This window comes from Lepidochelys kempii, chromosome 3 (assembly GCF_965140265.1).
Source record: "Lepidochelys kempii isolate rLepKem1 chromosome 3, rLepKem1.hap2, whole genome shotgun sequence".
NCBI classification, from domain to species: Eukaryota; Metazoa; Chordata; order Testudines; family Cheloniidae; genus Lepidochelys; species Lepidochelys kempii.
This window is the reverse complement of record NC_133258.1, coordinates 192349696-192360877: the sequence shown is the minus strand read 5'-3', so window position 1 is coordinate 192360877 and position 11182 is coordinate 192349696.

Below are 11182 nucleotides of genomic sequence, written 5' to 3'. Positions count from 1 at the left end.
CAGCTCCTCACTCCAGTGACTGCGTTTGGAAGGTGCATTCATATCACAGAGCTGCAACTTGACTTTGGCCCTGATCCTGCATGAGATTGCACCTGGATGGACCCCTGCACCATGCACAACCCCCTGAGACTCCACGTGGACACAGGGATCTGCAAGTGTGGAGTCATGGGATCCAGGCTTAAGAGAAACTAGGTTGGGGGGGGTGGGGGCGCGAAGATGATACCATGGTGACAGCACTTCCCCCTTTCACACTCTATTCCCTCCCCACCTGCAGCCATAAGTTTTATGTCCTTCCACCTGTGGAGACAGTAGGGACAATTTGGCCTACAACATTTTTTAAATATCTCCTTAGGTTCTACAGGTAATGCTGTGACCCTAGAAATGTTCATGACCCCAAGGCTGAGAATGGTTGCCCTATGAACACACTTGGCTCTTGCCCTAACGGATCTTTAGTTATCACAATCAAAAGATGACCCCATGCTTGGCAAATGTGTTGTTCCTGTATATACAGGCTGAATCTGTGTTTGTATACAAGTAATGCATTTCCAGTTTCCATTACCTAAATGAATTGTCCCAGTGAGGTCAGCTTTTGTTCTTTGGCAATGGTCTTCCATCTCAGAAATAAACCAGAAAACACTCCCCCAGGAGCAGCAGTCAGGGATGGATGTGTCAGTTTGTCTTAGTCTCCCTGTAAAACGCCGCATGGGAAATCAGCTTGCAACAAGCACTTCCTACAAGCTGACAGGATTGCTAATGTTTGGCCCATTCTGCTATTAAAGGAAAGCCTGAAGATTAAGATACAGGCTGCTCACTCAGCCATGCTTCTTGATAATGTTTGTGGCTGCCGGCTTGTTATAGTTTGAGCGTACATATCTGAAAATACTCTGTAGAACTGCAAAACCACAGAACAAAAAACACTCACCCTGTATAAGTCAGTGAGAGAAGCAGCTGGTAATTCTTAATAAAGTCACTGCTCTAGCTATGGAAACCTTGATTGGTGTCTGCCTTTGTTTGCATTACCTAGATGTGGCTGGATGATTCAGCTGCCTATATTTCAGTGTTGCTGTCTCTGCTGAGGGTGGGGTTGGTGGTGGTCTGTTCAGGCCATGCAATTTGTATCTGACCTCATATGCAGGAGAACTCCCTCTAAAGGGATTCTTCCAAGCGTATCTCCTTTGTGTGTGTGTCTGAGAGGGAGTATCAATAGTGGCAGTGTACATGCTATCCCACTGCACCCCAGATTTCCTGTCCTAGGTTTTAGCTAACCTGGTGGTGCTGTGAGCGACTTCAATACCCTTGTAGTTTAATACAGGATCTCATGGCCTTCATGACAACCATGGGATAAGCCAAGGTGATTACTAGCTCAACACTTAGAGAATGGTCTGGACCTCATTTTTGGTATGGGATTGAAGAGAGCAAGCAGTATCACTGCCATGACTAAAATGGTTCTCTGAGGACAGGCCTCCTCTTTCATTCCTTTGGGACTCAGGGGTATAGTGGAGAGTGGACCTATTTCTCTGGTAGTTACTCTACAATGGATGGATCCACTTGGGTTTCCAGAGTTCTCTAAAGGCCAGGATTTTCAAATGTATTTAGGCACCTAAAGATGAGACTTAGGTGCCCAACCTGGTTAGTGGTTTTCAATATCCCACTAGACACCAATCTGCATCTTTTGGCATATGAAAATCTGGCCCTATGGAAGTTGATGATGCTGTTAAGAGGGAATCTGTCACACATATGGTTTTATCAAGTGATGGGTTAGTGCTAATGAGACAATTCAATTGTCTCATTAGCACTGACCCCCCACTTGGTAAGGCAACTCTCATCTTTTCATGTACTGTGTATACCTGCCTACTGTATTTTCCACTCCATGCATCGGATGAAGTGGGTTTTAGCCAACAAAAGCTTATGCCCAAATAAATTTGTTAGTCTAAGGTGCCACAAGGACTCCTCGTTGTTTTTGCTGATACAGACTAACAGCTACCACTCTGAAACCTGTCACACATGGTTTTGTTCTCTCCTCTCAGTTGGAGAGCTGTGTAATCACTTACTAGTCCTAACTGCTCTCAGTATAATAAAGTGATGAACTGTTATAATGTATTTGTTTCATTAGCCAAAATAGCTCTGAGTGCAAAAGAGAAATTACAGAAAGTAAAACAAAGGTTGTTAGAGCATAGTGTTCATGATGTCAGAAACTGAACTCAACATGGGATGTTGTGAATTTCAAGAGATCATAAATCAGTGTAATTCATTCAAGGTATTACTGCGATCTTGTTACAAAAGCCAATTTTTATCCTAGTTCTCTACTAGTCTGGACAGGTGATTTTGGTACCTGCAAGGAACTATGAATCCTTAAATAGATATCCTTATTTACAATCAAGCTTGTGCCAATGGAATTATGCAAGGGTTCAGTTCAATTAACCAATTCTACAATAGAATTAATTTAGACAAGTTACTGTATTATCAGAGGTCAGTTTAATTCAAAATCACCTTGTCTAGGTGATACTCATAGTCTATTCATATTCAGGGTCTATGCATGTATAAATATCAAATCTTGGCTATCACTCATTACAGCCAAAACATAACAGGCAGATAAGTTAGAATACAATCAAAATACTTATCTGGAGTTTTATCAATTCTGTATGCTGTTAGGCAGTTGCCACTTTAACCAAAAGGTTCAAATAGTGATACAATCTTTAGACAAAAAGACACTTTCTATTGGCTTGTAAGCTGAAGAGTGGTCTATTCTCCTGACCACATAACGTGCATGATTTTTTTCTTATGCTGAATTCTTTGATCTCTCAACTAACTGTGCTGTAAGGAAGCATAATTTCCTCTCAAATTGTACTAGGCCTAGTTAGTGTAATGAGTTTGACACATGGCTAGAAAGGGTTAAACATCCTGCAAAATAACCCTCAAAAGACATGTGGGGAGGACATGTGGGGAGATAATGTTTGTGTATTTACATATGTATGAGTAGGGTCGACAATGTAATCAACAGCCCATCTTTGCTGTATTCTGGTATCATTTAAATGAATTGTAAACATGGGATCTCTCCGTATTAGTCTGTCTTCGAAATGTACTGTGAATGGTGGAAGAACAAGCAAATAGCCTTATGTTAATTCATATAGTTAAGTACTGGTGATGGACCTCCTTCAAAGTCATCCTAATCACCTTTTGTTCCCAGAGGAAATCCTAACTTGTCAAAGAGGACATGAAATTGTATAAAAAGATCCTTGGGTCCTGATTCTGTCATCTCAGATCTGCTTAAGCTTCTTCAGAGGAAGTTTGAGTCACAAGATTGAGGTCCCAGTTATGCTGGTATGCCCTGAATGTGATAGTTCACATTGGACTATAAACTATGAACTTTTTCTGAAAGCACTCTTTGCAACCCTCTCTATGAATCTGCACCTAAATGAATTGAACTCATGTCTGTATATTGACCTTTTAACCATACTCTAACTTTTGTTTAATAAATTTTAGTTTAAACAATAAGAATTGGCTGTAGCATGTATTTGGGTAAGATCTGAAACATTCACTAACCTGGGAGGTAATGTGTCAGATTCTTTGGGATTGGTAGAACCCCTGTTATTTTATATGATGAAATAAGATTTACAGAAATCATCATATTTGATGTGGGTACCTGGATGGAGGCCTGAGGCTGGATCTCTTTAAGGGAATGTGTTGTTTGGACTTGAGTAACCAGTGAGGTAAGAAAGAAGTTGTTTTATGCTGGCTTGGTAAATCTAGGTATTGGAATATCCACCAGCTTTATGAGGATTGTCTGCCCCATTCTTTGCAGTTCACCCTAACTGAGTGACCACAGCTGGCTCCCCATGAGGACCCCGGTCACAGTGGTGTAGTTGTGCTTGAATACACATTACCACAGGTTAATTGGTGTTTTGGATCAGAACCACATACTTGTCAAAATTAAATTTTGACATTGGAGAGTTTAAGGGTTAAAAATTACAGTGTCCCATGATCAAGATCCTAACAGATAAAGCTTGGAAGAATTGTGCTCACAGAAGGGGTTGTCTTAAGAAAAAAGGCCCCAGAGCAGGAACTGATAAAAGAAACTGTTAATTGACAGTGATATGGAAGCAGATGCAATGAAAGTGCTTGCAGTGAGAAACCAGTACCTAGAACTTGGACAAAAGCAAAAAATAGCAGATATGGAAGGAGAAGCTGCTGAAAGAGAACCAGTGTTTTGAACATGAACAAAGAATGGCATATATTTAATTGCAGAACTAGAAGCTAAGGCAAAAGTGGACAGACTTAAACTTCAGCTCAAGAGAATAAAGGAACAGGAACTATATCATCCTGGAAAGTCAGCTCCTCTCCACAGCAGAGATGGGGATAGACTATCCAGTTTGTAACAATGTTGGTATGTTGTTGGACTCTAAGTAGTTGTATGTGGATACCAAATTTACCGCAAACACTGCCACCTTATGTAAATGCTTTTACTGTGAACTTGGTGAAGGTAACCCCATAACTTGTGCAGGGAATGTAAAAGTCAATGGTAAAAGCTGATTAGGGCAAATTACAGCTTCTAACATCACTTGTTAAAGCAGATTTTGTCAAAGAGGAAGATTTACCAGATCAAAGTGTGAATTTGCAATCCAAGTGTACTTTTAGCAAGAATCCATCTTGAACGGAATGGTGTTATACATGAAGTTAGCTGGTGTAAGGAAGTCATTGCTTAAGGATCTTTTGATTGGGGATGTTATTAAAACTTTGTTCAGTCAAGTCGATGACATAAACCAGCCACAGAAAGAAATAATCCTGAATCCTGACTTCCTGAGGAAACTACAATCCATTGGTGATCTTCCTGAAAACACCATCCTGGCCACTATGGATGGAGAAGCCCTCTACACCAACATTCCACACAAAGATGGACTACAAGCCATCAGGAACGTATCCCCGATAATGTCACAGCAAACCTGGTGGCTGAGCTTTGTGACTTTGTCCCCAAATGTGAAATAGTTATGGGTGAGGACAATGTCTACCTTCAAATCAGCGGTACTGCTATGGGTACCTGCATGGCCCCACAGTATGCCAACATTTTTATGGCTGACTTAGAACAACGCTTCCTCAGCTCTTGTCCCCTAATGCTCCTACTCTACTTGCGCTACATCGATGACATCTTCATCATCTGGACCCATCGAAAAGAAGCCCTTGAGGAATTCCACCATGATTTCCACAATTTCCATCCCACTATCAACCTCAGCCTGGACCAGTCCACACAAGAGATCCACTTCCTGGACACCACAGTGCTAATAAGCAATGGTCACATAACCACCACCCTATACCGGAAACCTACTGACCGCTATTCCTACCTACATGCCTCCAGCTTTCATCCAGACCACACCACATGATCCATTGTTTGCAGCCAAGCTCTGGGATACAACCGCATTTGCTCCAACCCCTCAGACAGAGACAAACACCTACAAGATCTCTATCGAGCGTACAACTAAAATACCCATCTGCTGAAGTGAAGAAACAGATTGACAGCCAGAAGAGTACCCAGAAGTTACCTACTACAGGACAGGCCCAACAAAGAAAATAAACAGAACACCACTAGCCATCACCTTCAGCCCCCAATTAAAACCTCCCCAATGCATCATCAAGGATCTACAGCCAATCCTGAAGGATGACCCATCACTCACAGATCTTGGGAGACAGGTCAGTCCTTGCCTACAGACAGCCCCCCCAACTTGAAGCAAATACTCACCAGCAACCACACCCCACAACAGAACCACTAACCTAGGAACCTACCCTTGCAACAAAGCCTGTTGCCAACTGTGTTCACATATCTATTCAGGGGACACCATCATAGGGCCTAATCACAGCCACACTATCAGAGGCTTGTTCACCTGCACATCTACCAATAGGATATATGCCATCATGTGCTGGCAATGCCCCTCTGTCTGGTTTGGCCAATGTACATGGCAGTCTCTATGTAAAAGAATAAATGGACACAAATCAGACATCAAGAATTATAACATTCAAAAACCAGTTGAAGAACACTTTAATCTCTCTGGTCACTCGATTACAGACCTAAAAGTGGCAACTCAACAAAAAGACTTCAAAAACAGACTCCGAGAGACTGCTGAATTGGAATTAATTTGCAAACTGGATACAATTAACTTAGGCTTGAATAGAGACTGGGAGGGGATGGGTCATTACACAAAGTAAAACTTTTTATTTACATGTTTATTCCACCCCCCACTGTTCCTCACACGGTCTTGTCAACTGCTGGAAATGGCCCACCTTGATCATCACTACAAAAGGTTCCCCCCACCCTCCTGCTGGTAATCTCACCTTAAGTGATCACTCTCCTTACAGTGTGTATGGTAACACCCATTGTTTCATGTTCTCTATGTATATAAATCTCCCCACTGTATTTTCCACTGAATGCATCCAATGAAGTGAGCTGTAGCTCATGAAAGCTTATGCTCAAATAAATCTGTTAGTCTAAGGTGCTACAAGTATGCCTTTTCTTTTAATCCTGAACCTGTGTCTATTAGGGGAAAAGATTTGCCTATGAAGGGTTTCTCCATATGTTTGTATGAGGAAGATAGCTGTTTGTGCAAAGAAGCAGTGCATATGTGGAAAAAATTCCTAAGTGTCTGTCTGGTATCTCAGAAGTGAATCTGGCATTAGATAAGGCTCAGGAAGACGTTTCTCTAGAGAAAATTAAAATTGGTGATCAGGTTAAAGCCCTAACTGAGGGAGGAAGGAAGGAAGGAAGAAAGGGAGACATTCTTGGTGAGTGATAAATTGTTGGCAGTAAAGCTTGGGAAAGTAAGCCTGACCCAGGTAAAAGTGATGTGCTTAAAGTAGCTCAGTGTAGTAAGACAACGTTTGTGGAAAACAGCAGCTTATCTGTTAAGGGAGGGAAATGCAAAGAAAGTTTAGATGAACATAGGCAGCATTCTGGGCTGCTGGCATTGTCTAATCAGCAGTTTGGGAGGGCAAGGTTAGTGAAACATGAGTATCCCCATACCTTACCTGTTACCAGTGTGGAGAATTGTGACAGTGAAGGAAATGTTCCTTTGTCTGTTAGGGATAATGACTTGCCTATGAAGGGAGCTACCCCAGTCTCCAAGCAGTTGTCTGTGAATAGCCATGTGTGCTGGGACAAAGGAAAGGATATCTGAAGCTGTTTGTCTGTTAAAGGGGAATATTTCTCCAGATATTTTCTGTTTGTAGAGCACACAGAAAGCCTGTCAGCCTATGATGGCTGAAAATTTATCATTTGACCCAGAGTTGATTCTGGCTATAAACTAAAGCCCAGGAAGGAAGCGGTCCTAAATTTGTGTCTGCTAGGGATGATGACATTGCAACTAGGTTGCATCTAGTTGATGTCAAATATAGCTCCCATGCAATGCTCAATTCTGGTGCTTCTATTTTGCCTGTTGCAGGTGTGTTTCTGGGTAAAGATATGACAACCTTGTCTGATCAGGGTTATATCCTAGCCAGGGCACAAGGAAAGCATGAAGGTGATTTGACTGTTACAAGTTTCCACACTGTTAGTGGGTAATAAGGAAGAGAATGTTTCTAATCTTGTGACTATGAAGTCTAGCAGTTTACCTGAAAGGGGGTTTTGTGAAAATCCTCCTGTTGGGACACAGGTGATTCTGGATTTAAGTGAAAAACAGAGAGTCTGTTGCTCAGGAAGATGTTCTTTTACAGCAAGCCCTAGATGTAAAGGGTAAGGGCAGAATTTCTTTGAAAAATGGGCTGTTTAGAAAGATTCCTGAAGAGGAATATCTTCAGGATAGATTTTGCAAGCAGTTTGCTGCAATTGATGGATGTGAAAGTGATTTGATTGAGTTAACTCAGGGTGAGTCACTGTAAAGAGAAAGCAACAGTTTGGGAGACTTGTTCCAGTTAACTGCCAGAGTCTTTGAGGTGTATAGACCTACTGACTTTGCTTTAGAAGTGCAGATTGCATTTGAAATCTTTTCAAATGCAATAATTGTTTTAGGGAATTTAAAACAGCCCTATAAGCTTAACCAGCTTGTTGGGGAGACAATGTTGTTGGAACGTGAATGTCTCCATGTTGATTCTTTAAGTAAGCAGTTGATGACTCAGGTACTGAGGAAAGATCGGGTTACTGGATTATAAGGATGCAGGGGAGAGCAGGCAAAGTTGCATCTCTAGATGTTTTGGATATGACTTGTAGTCTTAGTGGATTTGACACCTGATTCCATGTGGAAGTAGAGGTTGGTAAGGGAAGGATAAAAGAACCTTGAGTCTAACATGCTAGTGAAACTGGATGGTATCTCTTTAAGACAGAGGCCAGCCTTGGAATTGGTAAAGTTTGAGGATCTGAAAACTAGTAAACAAGCTAGTGTCTGTGTTGATACAGATTACCTGACTGACTTGCCCATAGCCATTAGCAAAGAGGATGCACCCAGCCTGCCAGCGGAGTCTGTTGCACAAAAAAAAAGTTCAGATTTTGATTCTTCTGGATAGGGAGGAAGGGAAGGATTAAACCTTGCAAATAAAAGCCAGAGGTTAACCCTAAAATACCAAAACCCCCAAGGAAGTGGTTAAGGTGAAAGTCTATGTTAAGAAACACCCTGAGGTCAAGAAAAAGCTACGAAGATTCAAAAGGGATATTGAACAAGCTGACGTAAAGAATGATTTGTCTAAAGGCTTTGCATGACAGAAATAATTGTCAATGTTAATGTTATTGCCAATGACTTGTTGCTGATACCAAGAACCGTAAAAATGTAATGTGCATGGTCTTTTGGAAAAGCCCTTGAACATGTTAAGAGTGGTACATAATAGAAACCCTTATGATTATTTTCAGAGTAACAGCCGTGTTAGTCTGTATTCGAAAAAAGAAAAGGAGTACTTGTGGCACCTTAGAGACTAACCAATTTATTTGAGCATGAGCTTTCGTGAGCTACAGCTCACTTCATCGGATGCATACTGTGGAAACTGCAGCAGACTTTATATATACACAGAGAATATGAAACAATACCTCCTCCCACCCCACTGTCCTGCTGGTAATAGCTTATCTAAAGTGATCATCAGGTGGGCCATTTCCAGCACAAATCCAGGTTCTCTCACCCTCCACCCCCCCCACACAAATTCACTCTCCTGCTGGTGATAGCCCATCCAAAGTGACAACTCTTTACACAATGTGCATGATAATCAAGTTGGGCTATTTCCTGCACAAATCCAGGTTCTCTCACATCCCTCCCATCCCCATACACACACACAAACTCACTCTCCTGCTGGTAATAGCTCATCCAAACTGACCACTCTCCAAGTTTAAATCCAAGTTAAACCAGAACATCGGGGGGGGGGGGGGTAGGAAAAAACAAGAGGAAACAGGCTACCTTGCATAATGACTTAGCCACTCCCAGTCTCTATTTAAGCCTAAATTAATAGTATCCAATTTGCAAATGAATTCCAATTCAGCAGTTTCTCGCTGGAGTCTGGATTTGAAGTTTTTTTGTTTTAAGATAGCGACCTTCATGTCTGTGATTGCGTGACCAGAGAGATTGAAGTATTCTCCGACTGGTTTATGAATGTTATAATTCTTGACATCCGATTTGTGTCCATTTATTCTTTTACGTAGAGACTGTCCAGTTTGACCAATGTACATGGCAGAGGGGCATTGCTGGCACATGATGGCATATATCACATTGGTGGATGTGCAGGTGAACGAGCCTCTGATAGTGTGGCTGATGTTATTAGGCCCTGTGATGGTGTCCCCTGAATAGATATGTGGGCACAATTGGCAACGGGCTTTGTTGCAAGGATAAGTTCCTGGGTTAGTGGTTCTGTTGTGTGGTATGTGGTTGTTGGTGAGTATTTGCTTCAGGTTGCGGGGCTGTCTGTAGGCAAGGACTGGCCTGTCTCCCAAGATTTGTGAGAGTGTTGGGTCATCCTTTAGGATAGGTTGTAGATCCTTAATGCATTGGAGGGGTTTTGCTGTTTGGTTCAACAAGAACACACTAAGTATTAAAAAGACTACTAAAGTTGAGGCTTCATAGCTAATGCTTAGAGCTTTCCACAGCAAAAAAACCACTACAAGCTTGAACTGCTGTGCAGAAGGGGAACTGAGGTACAACACTGAATGCCAGAGTAAGTGCTTTATAACTAATATTAATGGCTGTTAGTTCAACACATAGACCAAACCCTGGAATCACTAAAGTGTTTCACCAAAGTATGGACTAAGTTTTGGCTGGGGCCAAAGCATGCATCAGTAATTTGGCCTTACAAAGAATTCAATGTAAACACAGCTCATATCAATGTTGGAAGGTCCTTAAGGTATATCTAGGATCTAATTTCACCCTTCCACACCAGTCTCACATTGGGGGTGAGACGCATGGCTAGAAAGAGTTAAACATCCTGCAAAATAACCCTCAAAAGACATGTGGGGAGATGATAATTGTGGTTGTGTATTTACATATGTATGAGTAGGGTCAACGATGTAATCAACAGCCCCAATCTTTGCTGTATTCTGTCATCTCAGATCTGCTTAAGCTTCATCAGGGGAAGTTTGAGTCACAAGATTGAGGTCCCAGTTATGTTGTTATACCCTGAATGTGATATTTGGACATTGGACTATAACCTATGAACTATTTCTGAAAGATCTCTGCTATGAATCTGCACCTCAATGAATTGAACTCATGTCTGTATGTATATTGATCTTTTAAACCACTCTTGTTTTTCCAATACATTTTAGTTTAGTCAATAAGAATTGGCTGTAGCGTGTATTTCTAATGCATATACAATGAGAAATCAAAATGAAAAGTCAAAGAAAACAAAAATCAAAGGTATGCAGACAGCTCTAATTTTGCTATTTCCTGACTTTTGAGTCCTTCATTATGCAATTTTAGTGTTCTAATGTATTATTTTGGTATAGAATATATTATTTTCTATGTAACAGATACTTTAATACAAAAGTAAAATAAAAACTAAGTGAAATATTTACTTGAAAAAGTTAATCAGATTGCAATCTACAACGTACTTAAGTGTGTTTTCATTCATTCCCTAGCACATATTAGCTTCTTACACACCAATATGCATTTTCAGTGCACACAGTTCACAGGCAAAACTACACACTTCAGATATAACCATTGATGAGCAGAGTGCTTTTACAAGTCTATAGACTATCAGTAAACAGCACAAGTCTCATGTCTTCTCTAGTTTACTA